We start from the raw sequence: 17,592 nt of genomic DNA, 5'->3' as shown, positions 1-17,592 counted from the left end.
CACACAATCCAGAATAGCTGATCTCCTGGGCTCAACCACAAGCTGCTCTAAAAAGCCATTCTTGTAGACACTCTGGAAATTCCCCCAGTAAAAAACATTCAAACTTTTATGTTTTTGTGGTTATCCAAATCATCTTAGACCGATTTAATAACTAATAATGGCCTTCTCATCGTTATTCCTATGCATCGTAGAGTTATGTTGCTAATAATTTGTATTCACAGTAATAGCTAACTCATTATGAGCCTACGGTGAGAGGGTTACACATATAGCTTGTACTTTTCATAATATGTGGTGTTAGACACCGCCTACTGGTGGTAAAATTATATAACCATTATATACCACCTTTCATTTCTCATTGGCTAAGTGTTAAACGTGCTATGCCTGTGTGTCTTCCAATTGGCCCTCAGGAATTTACCTTAATTCGGTATAAAAGTGTCTGTTTCTGCAAAAATCGCCATCCTAGTTCTCTTAGTTCTTACATTCTTTAGTTTCTGTTCAACTGTGCTTTGTGCTTGTTTCTCTGTTTTAAACTTTCAGTAAATGATCGTGAAGCAACAAGTTTCAACTCATTCTTGGACTCCTTAAAAAAAACCCTGCAGATCAGAAATCACAAGATCCAACACCATGTCGACTATCCCTAATCAGTCCTTGTCTTTCCAAACGCTCATATATCTGGTCCCTTGGAGCAATAACTTTCCCAAAACCGATGGCAGGCTCACCAGCCTATCATTTCCTGGTCTATTCTTAGAGCCTTTCTTAAACAATAGTGGTCCTCCATTCCTCCTGCACCTCATCTGCGGCTAAAGATGATTTAAATATCCCTGCTGGGGCCCCTGCAGTTTCTGCACTTGCCTCCCACGGGGTGCGAGGGAACTCCTTGTCAGGTCCTGGGGATTTATCCAGCCTAATTTGCCTCAAGACAGCAAACACCTCCTCCCCGGTAATCTGTATAGGGCCCATGATCTCGTTGTTAACCATATAACCACATAACAATTACAGCACGGAAACAGGCCATCTCGGCCCCCCTAGTCCGTGCCAAACTCTTACTCTCACCTAGTCCCACCGACCCGGACTCAGCCCATAACCTTATTGTATTACCTTACATCTACAGACTCTGTCCATCTCTCGAGTACATACAAATGCAAAAAAATCCATCTAAGATCTCCCCATCTCTTTCGGCTCCGTGCATAGATGACCACTCTGATCTTCCCAGAGGACCAATTTTTATTATTTATTGAGATACAGCACAGAGTAGGCCAGTAACCTCCTCATTTTAATCCGAGCCTAATCACGGGACAATTTACAATGGCCAATTAACCTATCAACTGGCAAGTCTTTGGACTGTGGGGGGAAACTGGAGCACCCGGAGGAAACCCACGCAGTCACGGGGAGAACGTACAGACTCCTTTTGTCCCTCGCTATCCTTTTGTTCTTAATATATCTCAGGAAGCCCTTGGGGTTCCCCTTGACATTGTCTGCGAGGGCAACCTCATGCATTCTTCTTGCCCTCCTGATTTCCTTCTTGCATTTCTTATACTCCTCAAGTGCCTCATTTGTTCCTGCCTGCCTATACCTGTTATGCACCTCCTTCTTCTTCTTAACCAGTGACTCAATATCTCTCGAAAACCAAGGTTCCATTACATGTTATCCTTGCTTTTTACTCTGACTTTCCAAATTTCACTTTTGAAGGCCTCCCACTTACCCGTGTATGCCTTTGCCAGAAAACAACCTGTTCCAGTCCACGCTTGCCAGATCATTTCAGGTACCATAAAAATTGGCCTTTCTCCAGATCTACCCTTTTCAATAATTAACCTGAAACTAATGGCATTATGATCACTAGATCCAAAGTGTTCTCCTACACAAAGTTCTGTCACCTGTCCTGTCTCATTCCCTAAAAGAAGATTTAGTATCTCACTCTCTCTAGTTGGGACTTCTATGTACTGATTAAGGAAACATTCCTGACACATTTGACAAACTCTTTCCCATCCAGCCCTTTTACAGTATGGGGAGTTCCAGTTAATATGTGGAAAGTTAAAATCACCTCCTATCACAACCTTATGTTTTTTGCAAAGGTCTCCGATCTCTCTACAGATTTGCTCCTCTAAATCCCATGGACTGTTTGGGTAATGACATCAGTCCCAGGCAATGAACAAACGACGATGAGGAAGCAGTGTGCATGTGGCAAAATCTGCAAGAACGATCGTGGCTTGAAGATCCACCAAGCGAGGATGAAGTCTTTGGCGGGAGCAGGAGCAGCCCAACACGCAGGTGTCCAACCTGGTAGATGAAGGAGGGGCCAGGCCCGGAGTCACCCCATAGTGCCCGGAACCTCCAAGTGTTGCAACCTAATCCCTCGAACATGAAGTCTAACAGGAGGCGGATCAAATGGCCTGCAGCTAACATGACTTCACTTTGGAAGCAGTTTGATGAAGATGTTAACCAAATTCTGGAGGCAACGGCGAAGGGAGGGGTTGATAGGAAGCTGCAAGCCATGACAAGCCAGGTGTCTCCCAGTGGAGGTTGGTTATAGGGGATTTGTAGCCTGTTCCTTAGTTAGAGCCTTCAGCATTTTGGGCACCGAGGGAGAGAGGAAGAGGAGATCCATCCGCAGTACCACCGATGCGGCAGAGAGGGCCTCAAGATGGCTGTGGCTCAAAAGAGGGGAGTCATGGAGTCATAAGTAGCTAGCCATCTGGACACAAGCTGGGGTCTGATCAGCCCCGGCTGGGTCACCTGGAGGAGGTTGTATGATGTTGAAAGACCCGAAACACCCAATGGTTCCAGGAACATCACTGAAGATGTGTCCAGAAGCACCAATAGATGTATGTACACAGTGGTCTATAATATAATCCCTTTAATGTGGTCACACCTTTCTTATTCCTCAGTTCTACCCATAAAGCCTCAGTAGATGAGCTCTCCAGTCTGTCCTGACTGAGCAGTGCCATGACATTTTCCTTGACTAGTAACACCACCCCTCGTCCTTCAATCCTTTCTGCTCCAAGTGTTACTAATGGCTCATTAACCTTTCCTAAGATACTCCTTGCGTTAAAATATACGCAGCTCAACCTTTCAATTCCTCACTTTGAATATAGGCTTAACTGACCTTTTGCAACAACCACTCCACTATCTGGTGCTCTGGCTCCCATCCCACTGCAACTCCAGTTAACTTCCCTCCCTCCCCCTCCCCCATGCATCACTAGCAAACCTTCCAACTAGGATATCAGTCCAAGTGCCCTCCCCCTTCCAGTTCAGTTGCAAACCATTCCTTCTGTACAGGTCCCACCTTCCCTGGAAGAAAGCCCACTGATTCAAAAATCTGAAGTCCTCCCTCCTACCATGTAATGTAATGTATGATCTTCCTAGCTCTGGCCTCACTGGCACGTGGCATAGGTAGAAATCCTGAGATCACAGCCCTGGAGGTCCTGTCCTTTAACTTAGCACCCAACTCCCTGAACTCACTTTGCAGGACCTCATCGCCCTTCCTACCCATGATCTCTGGCCGCTCACCTTCCCGCTGAAGAACATAGTAGACTCGATCTGAGATGCCGCCCGCCGCACCTGGCACCCAGGAGGCAGCAAAGCATCTGGAAATCTCATTCTCATCCTCAGAACCTCCTTTCTGTTCTCCAAACCAACAAATCCCATATCACTACAGGTCGCCTCTTCCCTTCCCTTCCCTTCTGACTCAGTGCCTGAAACCTGGCTGCTGTGGCTTACCTGTGCTAGGTCATTACCCCCAAAAATACGCAAAGTGGTAAGCCTATTGTCGAGTGGAATGGCCACATGGGTACTCTCTATTGGCTGTCTATCCTCTTTTCCCCTCCTAATTGTCACCCAGTTACCTGTGTCCTGCACCTTGGGCATAACTACCTCCCTGTATGTCCTATCTATCATAGTCATAGTCATACTTTATTGATCGTGAGGGAAATTGGTTTTCGTTACAGTTGCACCATAAATAATTAAATAGTAATAAAACCATAAATAGTTAAATAGTAATATGTAAGTTATGCCAGGAAGTAAGTCCAGGACCAGCCTATTGGCTCAGGGTGTCTGACCCTCCAAGGGAGGAGTTGTAAAGTTTGATGGCCACGGGCAGGAATGACTTCCTATGACGCTCTGTGTTGCATCTTGGTGGAATGAGTCTCTGGCTGAATGTACTCCTGTGCCCAACCAGTACATTATGTAGTGGATGGGAGACATTGTCCAAGATGGCATGCAACTTGGACAGCATCCTCTTTTCAGAATCACCATCAGAGAGTCCAGTTCCATCCCCACAACATCACTGGCCTCACGAATGATTTTGTTGATTCTGTTGGTGTCGGCTACCCTCAGCCTGCTGCCCCAGCACACAACAGCAAACATGGTAGCACTGGCCACCACAGACTCGTAGAACATCCTCAGCATCGTCCGACAGGTGTTAAAGGACCTCAGTCTCCTCCAGAAATAGAGACGGCTCTGACCCTTCTTGTAGACAGCCTCAGTGTTCTTTGACCAGTCCAGTTTATTGTCAACTCATATCCCCAGGTATTTGTAATCCTCCACCACGTCCACACTGACCCCCTGGATGGAAACAGGGGTCACCAGTACCTTAGCTCTCCTCAGGTCTACCACCAGCTCCTTAGTCTTTTTCACATTAAGCTGCAGATAATTCTGCTCACACCATGTGACAAAGTTTCCTACAGTAGCCCTGTACTTAACCTCATCTCCCTTACTGATGCATCCAACTATGGCAGAGTCATCCGAAAACTTCTGAAGATGACAAGACTCTCAGGCTCCCAAATGATATGGAGTTTATCCAGTTCCAGCTCTAACTCCTTAACCTGGAGTGTTAGAAGCTGCAGCTGGACGCCCTTCTTGCAGTTGTAGTTGTCAGGGACACTGGTGGTCTACCTGCCTTCCTACATCCCACAAGAGGAGCATTCCAGTATCCTGTCTGACATCCCCACCACTCTAAATGTGCAGTATGAAAGAACAAAGGAATGGATAACCAAACAAATCTCCCCACAGGCCTACTCCCCTCCTCACCGAAGGCTTGATGAGCCAAAGCCTGAACTCCCCACTCTAACACTGGCCCGCTCACACAATCGCCGCTCCCACAGTGGCAACTGTACTTATACCTACTCCTTTTTATTGGTCCTTGCCAAGTTGTTTTTGGTAGCTTTTACACTCTAATCTGCATTGTTGTTGATTTTTAAAAAACACAAACAACAGGAATTCTGCAGATGCTGGAAATTCAAGCAACACACATCAAAGTTGCTGGTGAACGCAGCAGGCCAGGCAGCATCTCTAGGAAGAGGTACAGTCGACGTTTCAGGCTGAGACCCTTCTGATGAAGACTGAGTCCTGACGAAGGGTCTCGGCCCGAAACGTCGACTGCACCTCTTCCTAGAGATGCTGCCTGGCCTGCTGCGTTCACCAGCAACTTTGACGTGTGTTGCTTGTTGTTGATTTGCCTTTTTCTAGCTCAATGCACTGTGTAATGATTTGATCTGTATAAATAGTAGGCAAGACAAGGTGTTTAATGGTACATCTGCAATAATAAACCAATAGCAATACCAATCGTACTGTATGGAGGGATAAGCCTGCGATCCAAAGAGCCTACTCCCACTTCAGTTATCTTCCTAAAATGTACATTGAGCAAGGTAGGGTTGTGAAAGAAACAAACAGATGCAAAGCTTTACTCCTCAGTCCTAGTTTAGACATAAAGGCTCCGAGCTGTTACAGTGATCATGTGACATTCAGTCACGTGACACCACTCTGCCAAAAAGAATCACGAGAGATTCGATCAGCTGATATTCCTTCTCTCTTTGGCAAAATTTCTATTTTCAGTAATTGAGTGCCCCAGGATGCTGAGTCACAGGGCAAATATTGTTTCCTTGCAAAACAGTTTGTAATTCAAAGAAAGAAGCCAGTACAAATATTTAAGAAAGCAATGTTGAAATAAATCGACCTTCTGTGATTTTCCATCAGGACTCAGTAACAACAGCCCCACCTTTGGTTTCTAGTCATGATCTTCCTTCCCCAGTGGTCTTTCATTTTCTCTCTCTCCCCAACTGCTCTTTGAGTCTGGACACACTGGGATACAAGAGACTGGGGATGTCGGGATTTGGGAGATTGGAGATGTTGGGATACAGGAGACTGGAGACGTTGGGGTACGGGAGACTGGGGACATTGGGATACAAAGGACTGGGGATGTTGGGGTATGGGAGACTGGGGATGTTGAGTTAGAGGAGTCTGGAGATGTTGGGATACAGGGGACTGGAGACATTGGGGTATGGGAGACTGGAGACTATGGGATACGGGAGACTCAAGACACTGGGATACGAGAGACTGGAGACGTTGGGATATGGGAGACTGGAGATGCTGGGATATAGGAGACTGCAGACTTTGGGATACAGGGACACTGGGGACATTGGGATCTGTGCTGGAGGAATTTCATGGGTCTGGCCGTGCCTGCAGAGAGAAATGCCCGTGTCGCTCAGCACACGTTGAAATGCCCATGTCCGTTGGCACACGTTGAAATGCCTGTGTCCGTTGGTACATGTTGAAATGAATGTGTCCATTGGCACACGTTGAAATGCCCATGTCCCTTGGCACATGTTGAAATGCCCGTGTCTGTTGGCACACATTGAAATGCCCGTGTCCCTCAGCACATGTTGCTCAACCTACCGAGTTCCTCACATCGTTTGATTTTTACTCTTGCACTCTCTCTCTTTCCCCATCCACTGTTTCACACTCTCTCTTTGTTTCTCCAGCTTTGTTTCACATTCACCACCTCTCTCCTCAACTTGTTTCACACTCACACTCTCTCTCTAACTGCTGTTTCACATTCACACTCTCCTCAAGTTCTGTTTCTCTCTCACACTCTTTCCCTGCAACTGCTTTACACTCACTCTCTCTCTCCAGCTGTGGTATCACATTTACTCTCTCTTCAACTATTATTTCACACTCACACTCTCTCTCCTCAAGTTGTTTCACACTCACACTCTCTCTAAATGCTATTTCATTCTCTTTCTCCCCAACTGGTGTTTCACACTCTCTTCCCAGTTGTTTCCCCGATCTGGTTTTCCCTCTCTTTTCCCAGTGGTCACTCGTTCTGTGTCTCTCTCGGGGCTCAGCTGAGACTGGTCCTCAGCAGATCACTGGATCCTGGAGCCTTTGCAACAGCGAGCAGTGACACCCCCTGGCCTGTGATCAGAGGTTGCAGTAGCAGCAATGCCCACCAGGGAGCAGTAGATCACTCCGTTACCCTGGGCCTCCAGTCCCGGACCCTGGCTGGAGCGTGAGAGATTAAAGACAAAGATTTGTTTTACTTATCACGTGTATGTCGAAACATACGGTGAAACGCGCCATTTGCGTGAAAGCAAATCAGCAAGGATGAGCCGGGGGCTGCCTGCAAGTGTTGCCACGCTTCCAGTGCCAGCATAGCATACCCACAACTCACCAACCCTAATCCGTACGTCTTCAAGCTGTGGGAGGAAACAGGAGCACCCGGAGGAGATCCACATGGTCATGGGGAGAACGTACAAACTCCTCACAGACAGAAACGGGAATCGAACCCCGAGCACAGGATAGGTGTCTGTTCCATGTCCTGTGGTGGATTCAGGGCAAACCCCCCACTGCCTTGGGATAGAGTTGAATTTCATGTTGGCACACGGCACAAGTTCACGAATGCCGTCCCTATCCGAGTCATGCCTCAGCGAGTTTTTCCAACTGTGGGAGTAATCACTGATCACTCTGCCCTCTGTGTGACCGTGGGAAGCTGCAGGGTGGGGAGCTGGAGATCAGACATGGGGTGCCAAGACACCAGGATCCAATAACTGGAGATATACTCAACTCCTCAGCCTCCATCCATCCCCTCCCCTCCCCTCCCTGTTCCCTCCTTCCCCACCCCCTTCCATCTCCATCCATCCCCTCCCCCTCCCTCCCCTCCCGTCTCCATCCTTCACCTCTCCCTCCCCTCCAGTCTCCAACCATCCCCTCCCCTCTTCCCTCCTCTCCTGTCTCCACCCTTCCCCTCTCCTCTCCTCCCCTCCCTCCCCTCCCCTCCCTGTTCCCTCCTTCCCCACCTCCTTCCATCTCCATCCATCCCCTCCCCCTCCTTCCCCTCCAGTCTCCATCCATCCCCTCCCCCTCTTCCCTCCTATCCTGTCTCCACCCTTCCCCTCCCCTCCCCTCCTGTCTCCACCCCTCTTGTCTCCATCCTTCCCCTCCCCTCCCCTCCCCTCCCATCTCCCTCCTCTCCTGTCTCCACCCCTCCCCTCTCCCTCCCCTCTCGTCTCCACCCTTCCCCTCCCCTCTCCCTCTCTCCCTTTGCATCTTTTTTCGTTGAAGCCTACCGGATGCTGAAAGGCCTGGATTGGGTAGACATCGAGAGGATGCTTCCATTAGTAGAGGACACAGCCCCAGAACAGAGGGACGTCCCTTTAGAACAAAGATGAGGAGGAATTTCTTCAGCCACAGAGTGGAGAATTTGTGGAATTCATCACTGCAGACATCGGCAGTTCTGCAGGTGCTGGGAAACCAGAGCGACACACACAAAGTGCTGGAGGCCAGACAGCGCTTCCCGCAAGGAATAAAGAGCTGACGTTCCGGGCCGAGACCCTTCATCAGGGCTGGAGGGGAAGGGGAGGAAGGGAGAATAAGAAGGTGGGGGGAAGGGAAGGAGTACAGTACCAGCTCGAAGGTGCGGGTGGGCACAAGCACAGGGTCAAATCCCATATGGACACCATGCTTTCCATTAAGGAAAGTTTGGGAGGAAGAAAGGAAGCTGGAACAAGCCTGGAGCACTCTCATTGTATTCAGAGACAAGGGCTGACTTGCATCCTCAACAGAAAAAGTCTATTTTAATGCAAAATGATTGAAGTGTTGGGATGTTGGGAATGGTGAGGATGGAGTGCTACAGGAGGGGTGCGGGACAGATGGCAGAGAAGGAGTGCCAGGGATGTGGGGTGGTGTGGGTGCAGACTCACCCAGTCCTGAGACACCAGGCCAGGTCACTTGATTGCAAACAATTGCTTTATTGATCATTACAGAAGGTCTCTCCGATGCTTCTGCTCCCTCCCCTCTCCCTTTCCCTTTTCCCAACCATGATTCCCCTCTCCCTGCCTCCTTCCCACTCTCAGTCCACAATAGAGACCCAGATCAGAATCAGGTTTATCATCACTCACATATGTCATGAAATTAGTTTCCTCTTTGCAGCAACAGCACAGTGCAATACATAAAATTGCTATAGTACTGTGCAGAAGTCTTAGCCACCCTACCAGTGTAGAGGCGCCTAAGATGTTTGCGCAGTCCTGTAACATGCCCGCGACGCTTAGCAGAACAACACAGAACACAACAAACAACAAAACAACAACAGCAAAACAAGCCCCGTTCCTCCCTCCCATCACCAACACACACAGAGTTTTTTAACCACAGGACAGACTTCCAGCCTCCAGTGACTAGCAGACTTGGACTTGCAGACGTCGGTCTTCGACTTCCTCTCAGACTCTCTTTACGGAAGTAATCCAAAATTAATCCCACTGCTCCACTCTCCTGGTTGTTGAAATAACATCTTCGAATTCATAGCCAGTAACAAGACTTCGTAAGTGGAGTGCCAACTTGAGGTTGGTTGTGTTTCCCCTGGGGATGTTTAAGGTAATAACGGAATCGGATTTATTGTTTAATCCATTTGCTTCTGGGAAACAAATTTGTTCCATTGTTACAAGAAGTTTGGATTATGAGAGCAGGAAAGATTAACTTTATTTGTCTCAAGAACTACACATTGAGACATTGAGACTCACAGTGAACTGCGTTTCACACATACAAAATGCTGGAGGAGCTCAGCAGGTCAGGGAGTAGAGGAATGAACAGTCCATGGCTCAGGGTCTTGGCCCGAAACATCGACTGTTTATTCCTCTCCACAGCTGCTGCCCGACCTGCTGAGTTTCTCCAGCACTTTACGTGCGTTGCTCTGGATTTCCAGCATCCGCAGAGTCTCTTGCATTAGTAAGATGCGCTGTTTGTGTCATTGACCAACGCAGTTGGAGATGTGTGGGGGACGACCCACAAGTGTCACCATGCTCACAACACTAACACATCGCACACTCACAACTTACTAACCCTAACTCATATGTCTGCACTGTGGGAGGAAACCGGAGCACCCGGAGGAAACCCACGCGGTCACGGGGAGAACGTACAAACTCCTTACGGGCAGCGGTGGGAACTGAACCTGGGTCACTGGTGCCGTGAAGCGTGACACTAACCGCTACCCTACTGTGCCGCATGTATGATGCAGCAAGGGAGGCGTGCCAGATCTCCTCGATCGCCCTCAGGTTCCAGGAACCAAAGACCAATCTTCTGCACTTCTGGAGAACATTTACACAGCGTTAGACTTTCTTTGTGTGATTCCTCCTTCTTCAGAAGTTTACTTGCTCAGGGAGTACGAGGGAAGGAAAAGCAGTTTTATTATACCGAGCCACGAGAAGATCCAGGAGCAGGTCCACCAGGGCCGGGGGTGGGCTAAGGGTTGGTTCTGAGATGGGCAACAGCAAACAATATCACGCTTCATAAAACCTCTCCCAGGCAGGTGAGTAGGTTGGGAGTCGAAAACCTTGCAACAGCATTACAGGCAGAGAGGGACAGACAACACTCAGAATGCGAAGAGTCATAGAGCACAACAGCACAGAAACAGGCCATTTGGCCCATCTAGTCCATGCCAAACTGTTATTCTACCTAGCCCCACTGACCCAGACCTGGACCATAGTCCTCCGAACCCCTCCCATCCATGTACCTATCCAAACTTCTCTCCCTAATGTTGCAATCAAACCCACATCCACCAGTTCCACAACCAGCTCCTTCCACACTCACATCTCCCTCTGAGTGAAGAAGACCCCCCTCAGATTCCCCTTAAATATTTCACTTTCACCCTTAACCTGTGACCACTCATTCCAGCCGTACCCAAACTCAGTGGAAAAAGCCTGCTTGTATTTACCCAACATACAGCATCCTGGTGAGCCTGGGCAGAAGCTGTAACCCAGCCTGGCAGTCCTCATTTTTACACTGGGGTACCTGCCGCCTGATGATAGGAGATCAAAGAGACTGCCGGAGGGATGGGAGGGGTGCATGACAATGCTGCGAATAAATCTGATTCCGATGGAAGCTAGTTCTCCCATCTGAGATTTTTAGATTTAATCAGCTGGAGATAATTTCCCAGCATTGGGAATTGAATTAGCTTCCCTTGATAAGCAATCCAAACTGCTGCATTAGTCATCCAGCTATTCAGCCATTGTTTAACCACACCTGGTCCTTGCCATGGAGACTACTGAGGAAACAAAATTTGGAAATAAAAATAGTCATAGTCATACTTTATTGATCCCGGGGGAATTGGTTTTCGTTACAGTTGCACCATAAATAATAAATAGTAATAGAACCATAGATAGTTAAATAGTAATATGTAAATTATGCCAGTAAATTATGAAATAAGTCCAGGACCAGCCTATTGGCTCAGGGTGTCTGACCCTCCAAGGGAGGAGTTGTAAAGTTTGATGGCCACAGGCAGGAATGACTTCCTATGACGCTCTGTGTTGCATCTCGGTGGAATGAGTCTCTGGCTGAATGTACTCCTGTGCCCACCCAGTACATTATGTAGTGGATGGGAGACATTGACCAAGATGGCATGCAACTTAGACAGCATCCTCTTTTCAGACACCACCGTCAGAGAGTCCAGTTCCATCCCCACAACATCACTGGCCTTACGAATGAGTTTGTTGATTCTGTTGGTGTCTGCTACCCTCAGTCTGCTGCCCCAGCACACAACAGCAAACATGATAGCACTGGCCACCACAGACTCGTAGAACATCCTCAGCATCGTCCGGCAGATATTAAAGGACCTCAGTCTCCTCAGGAAATAGAGATGGCTCTGACCCTTCTTGTAGACAGCCTCAGTAGGATATTGAATTATTAGTTGTCAGATCTTACGGGCTAGGATCAAGTCTGACTTTTATATGCTGGAGGCAATTAGTCTAAACCAGGGGTTCTCAACCCAGGTTCCACAGACCAGTTGCTTAATGGTATTGGTCCATGGCACAAAAAGGGTTGGGAACCCCTGGTCTACACAATAAAAGGAACGATCAATAAAAGGAACGATTATGTATGTGGGGGAGTTGCTTTTATTATTGTGTTAGAGTTACGGGCGGTATGCATGTGTGGTGGTTAGCGGAATCGGTTCTCAGCACCAGCAATCGCCACTCAGCTTCGATTCCTGCTGCTGTCTACAAGGAGTGTGGACAATCTCCACACGACCACGTGGGTTTCTCCTTCCAGTTCCAAAGATGTGGGGCTTAGGGTGAGTAAATTGTGGGCATGCTACTGAACGTTGGCGTCGAGAGCTGGTGGGCTGCCCCCAGCGCGTCCTTGGACTGCCTGTTGGTCGTTGATGCAACGATGCATGTCTCAAATAAAGCTAATCTTCAATATGCTGTTCACTAAATGGTTGTTGAGAATTTCTCCGAGTGTAGGATCTTGGAGGACAATTGAGCACGTGTGAGAGAAATGTTTCCAGGGAATTGGGACCAATGCGATTGTGTGGGGCTAGTACAGTCTCTGTGCTGAATGGACTCCTTTACAATGAGATGGACACCCAACCTCATAGTATGCTTTGTCATGACCTTGCATCTCATAATCTGTTCCACATCCCGAAAGGGATCCGCCAGTAGATGTTTTGAACATGAAACAGAATAACACAGTTACAGACCATTCGGCCCACAACGTCTGTGCTAAGCTGCTGCTCCCCCCCCCCCCCCCGGTGCTACCTCGGAACGCTGATGTGATGAACAATCTACATAGATGACATGCCAAACAAAGTCTTTCAATGGTCTGGTTGAGTTGTTCTCCGATCTTGGCACCGTTTTTCCACCTTCGTCAGTGCGCCGTTGATTGTAGGCGTGCCCTCCGAATGCTTGGCCTTTATAGACTTTCCCATCAGCTGACTGGACGTCATTCTGGAAACCCAGGTGTGACATGGGGAGGAAATCCCGTCGCGGATGGTGGTCTGGAATTTTGTCCGCCTTGCCTCGTAGACAAACCTGTAGACCTCGATCCAAGCATTCGGAGGACACACCACAATCAACAGCGCACTGACGATGTCTCCACGCGTGGCGACGAAACGTTTGCAGGTAAATTGCCAAGATCCGGGAGCAACTCAGCTGGACCATCGACCACCTGAGCGACACATTTTCAGAATTTTCCAATGTCTTTCACAGTACATTTGACAACAATAAACCATCTCTGCTGTCCTAATGGATATGAGCAATCTCAGTGGAGACACAACTGACTGCAGATACCACAGTCTACACTAGGGGTCCCCAACCTGGGGTCAACAGACTCCTTATTTAATGGTAGGGGTCCATGGGTCCACGGATCTCGATTTTGCAGATGACATAGTCCTGCTCTCTGACCAGATGGAGGAAGCACAGCAGCTACTGACAAAGGTGAAAATTGAGTGCAATAAAGTTGGACTTCACCTAAACGCTAAAAAGACAGAGTACATGGCATTTAACTGTGACGAAGATACTTTCAAGACTGTAGAGAATGATACCATTAAGAAAGTCTTTGACTACAAGTACCTTGGGTCAAGAATGATGAGTTTGGAGAAGGACATAAAGATACAAAAGGCGCTGGCGTGGAGGGCTATGAACGACATGAAGGAAATCTGGAAGTCGAACCTGACCAGAGGGCTTAAAAAGAGGATTTTCATAGCAGTCATAGAGTCCATTCTCACGTACGGATGTGAGACGTGGACACTCACCAAGACTATACGAAAGTCTCTAGATGGTTGCTATACACGAATGCTCCGGATGGCTCTTGATGTAAGTTGGCAACAGCACATGATGAACGTTGAGCTCTATGACGACCTACCGATGCTCACCTCTAAAACCGAGGTGAGAAGACTGCAACGAGTGGGGCACTGTCTACACCACCCCGAGCTACCTGCCAGCCTAGTCATCATATGGGAGCCCAAGCACGGGAGGATGAACCCTGGGTGCCCTCCCAAGACTATGGTCAACACGCTCCTAGAAGACAGCGGCGCGGCTAATGTAGATGAACTGAACACACTGACGAGGGAGAGGAAGAAGTGGAGAGTCCGTCATCGTGTCTGACACTGGCCCCCTAGGCCTGAGTTGACGTAGTAGTAGTAGTAGTCCATGGCAAAAGAAAATTTGGGAACTCCTGATTTAGAGCAACAAACAGAAGACTGGAGGAACTCAGCAGGTCGAGCAGCGTCTGTGGGGATTTGGGGGGGGGGGTAGGGAAGGGTTGTCGACATTTTGGGCTTGAAACCCAGCATCGGCACAGTCCAGTTGCACTTTCAGGGGAATAGCTAAGTGTTCAGAAGTTTCTATTTCCAGGCAACACTCTGCACATGCCAAGTTAGTAATGGTTAAACATTGTCAGTTGGGTAGGGCCTGCATACCGGTTTATTTAAGGACTGTTAGATAGTTGTTAGTTTGACGCTCAACCCAGCACGGATGGAAAGCATGCAAGGGGCTGGTTGGATTCGAACCTGGACGGATGCCACTACACCACTAACCATTTAACTGGTTGTTACCCTACAACCATCAGGTGCTCGACGTTGGTGTAGTCTTGGGGCGGCGAAGGTCCAATTTCTGTGCTGTGTTGTCCCTAGCGTAAGTGAATGGCAGGAGAATCAGGGTGAGGTGATGGCTATTTGTGCAAGAATAGGAGGGCTATGTTGGAGGGAAGGTTAGATTGATCTCACCTTAGGTTAAAGGGCAATGTTGCCTCTAATTGTTTTTACAGCTACACAGACCAATCATTGCTCTGAGTTGGTAATTTTTATACGGCCTGAAAAATGAGCGGCACTTTAAATGTTTGTTTTTATAATATGCAACCAAACACAAACCACAACTCAACACAAGTAAATGATGTCAAGCAGTCAAAACAACTGACAGGCACAATGGCAAAAGTAAAAGGTGTTGACTAGATGGCGTCAATGTACAATGCGCTGTTGGTTTATTAACAATGAGTTACTGACTTCCATTCTGTGTTTATTATTACAATTTGTAACATCGTTGTAACTTGAAACACTGACAATGTAAATATATTGAAGCTCTAAAACAGCGATTCTTAGCCACGGGTATGTGGATAGATTCCAGAGGGTTCATGAACTTGGATGGCAAAAAAAATTAACATCTTTATTTTCACTAATCTCTAACTGAAATTTAGCATTTCCTTCAATGATGATTGTAGGCAACAAACTGCAGTAGTATTAGCAGTACCCATGACTTTGTCACCAACAGAAATCACAGATATTTTCATGTCACATTACAGTTGTTACAAGTATCTCAAAATATCAACACTACTTTGAAATTACAGTACTTATTTAATACACATATATCACAAATTAGTTTCTTAATATTTTGATATTATCAAAATATTAAGAAACTAATTTGTGATATATGTGTATTTCAATACAAAAGTTTAAGAACGCCAGATCTAAAGTTGTGTTACATTCGCTATTTAGAAAATTTATGGACTTATTCATTAACATAATTAATTACAGGGTATTTCACAATTATGTTACACAGATTTTAAAATTATATTAACATTATATAACAGAAAATTCCAGCTGCGTGGAAACAAAAGCTATGTGCATGGGAGCATTTCAGTTACTGTGCGGCCGTGCAGCTCACAGGGAACAGCATTAAAAGGTCAGCACGTCATTGTAGGCTGAAGTTCTTCTATGTTCGATTTGATTAAATGTGGGGATGGGACCGATGGGAACTCCTCAGAGCTAGTAGGGACTCGATGTTCCTTAACAGGGATGGTGGACAAAATGGAGTGTTGGGACATAGCGGAGCTCAGAAGTCCTTTTCGGGTCACATTGCTTTTGCTAACAAGAACCACCGGGGAGAAACTAACTAACACAGGATTCCTTTCCTCCCTGTGCATTTGAGTGACAAGGACTATTGAATGGGTTCAGAGCAGGCATCAAACTGTCGACACTACGTCTACACCAGGGTTTTTGCCCAACAAGTCACTATGGTGGGCCAAACACCACATGTTGACAGAGGGGCTGTGGTCTGGGTGGCCTGGTAGCGTAAAGCTTTACGGAATCAGAGTCAGAAGATTGAAGTTCAATTCCCCCCAGAGTCAGTAAGGAGTTTGTATGTTTTCCATGAGACCACATGGGTTGCTTCTGGGTACTCCAGTTTCCTCCCACAGTCTAAAGATGTGCAGGTTAGAGTTAGTGAGTACTGGGCATGGTACGCATGAATTGGAAGCATGGGCTGTGTTAGTCGTTGATGCAAATGATGTATTTCATGATGTTTCGATGTACATGCGACAAAGCTAATCTTTAATCTTTAAAAAGGAAACACCAAACTACTTGTTAAATAGTAGAGGCAGAATTCAAATGGAGAATTCTGGACAGTAAGGGTGTTTTCACAAGGAACAAAAAAAGGGAAGTGAGCGTTGGAAAGTAAAATTGACGAGGAAGACTTTTTATTGTTTGTGGGGTGTGGGGACCCATGAGCTGTAATGTGATACAGAAATACCGAATCATGGGGCAAAGGATAAGCCCTTCCCACCACTGTGTAAATCACAAGGAGTGGTGTCACAAGAAGGGAACCTCCAACACTGGGGACCCCCACCACCCGGTCTATGCTTTCTGTTCACTACCATCATCAAACAGGAGGTACAAGAGCCTTCTTAGCGCACCACCAGTTTCAGAAACCGTTATTACCCTTCAACCGTCAGGCTCCTGGACCAGTGCAGATAGCTCACCTCAACACTGCACTGATTCCACAACCTAAGGGCCCCGCTTTCATGACTCTACAACACATGTGCTCAATATTATTTGTTAAATTACTACTTTTTTTTTGTATTTGCACAGTTTGTCTTCTTTTGCACATTGATGGTCTGTCCGTCTTTGTGTGTAGTTTTTCACTGATTCTATTGCATTCTTTGTACCTACTGTGAACGCCTACAAGAACATGGATCGCAGGGTTGTGTGTGGAGACGTGTACTGTTCATGCACTTTGATAATGAAGTTACTTTGAACATTGGGCAATTAAGGTATTGGGCAAGGACCTATGAACTGCAACCCAAAGGTTAGCTTAAAGTAAACAACTAGCCTTGGATGGACTTAAAAACACGATTATTTCACTAATATCCTTCAGGAAGGGCATCAACTTGGTGCAATATGTTTGTAGTATCTAGCTGAGTCCTAATAAGACTCTAAGACCATCAGATAGAGGATTATCATCTTACAGGGCGGGGAAACCTATTTGTTGTAGAAAATAAATCTCCGGCAGGCTGCCCACCACACATTCACAGAGTTCAGTCCACTATAGCCTTCACCTGTGCAGGATGGCAAATTAATGCAATAAAGGCATTAGAAATAGGAACAGAATTCAGGCCATTCAGCCCATCGAGTATTCACCATTCCATCATGGCTGATTTATCATCCTCTCAACCTCCATCTCCTGCCTTCTCCACATTAACTTCGATGTCCTTGCTGATCAAGAACCTTATCAACCTCTGCTTTAAATATATCCAATGACTTGGCCTCTACAGCTGTCTGTGGCA

Source organism: Mobula hypostoma, chromosome 23, assembly GCF_963921235.1.
Source record: "Mobula hypostoma chromosome 23, sMobHyp1.1, whole genome shotgun sequence".
NCBI classification, from domain to species: Eukaryota; Metazoa; Chordata; class Chondrichthyes; order Myliobatiformes; family Myliobatidae; genus Mobula; species Mobula hypostoma.
The sequence above is the reverse complement of the archived record's forward strand: the minus strand, read 5'-3'. Positions refer to the sequence as shown.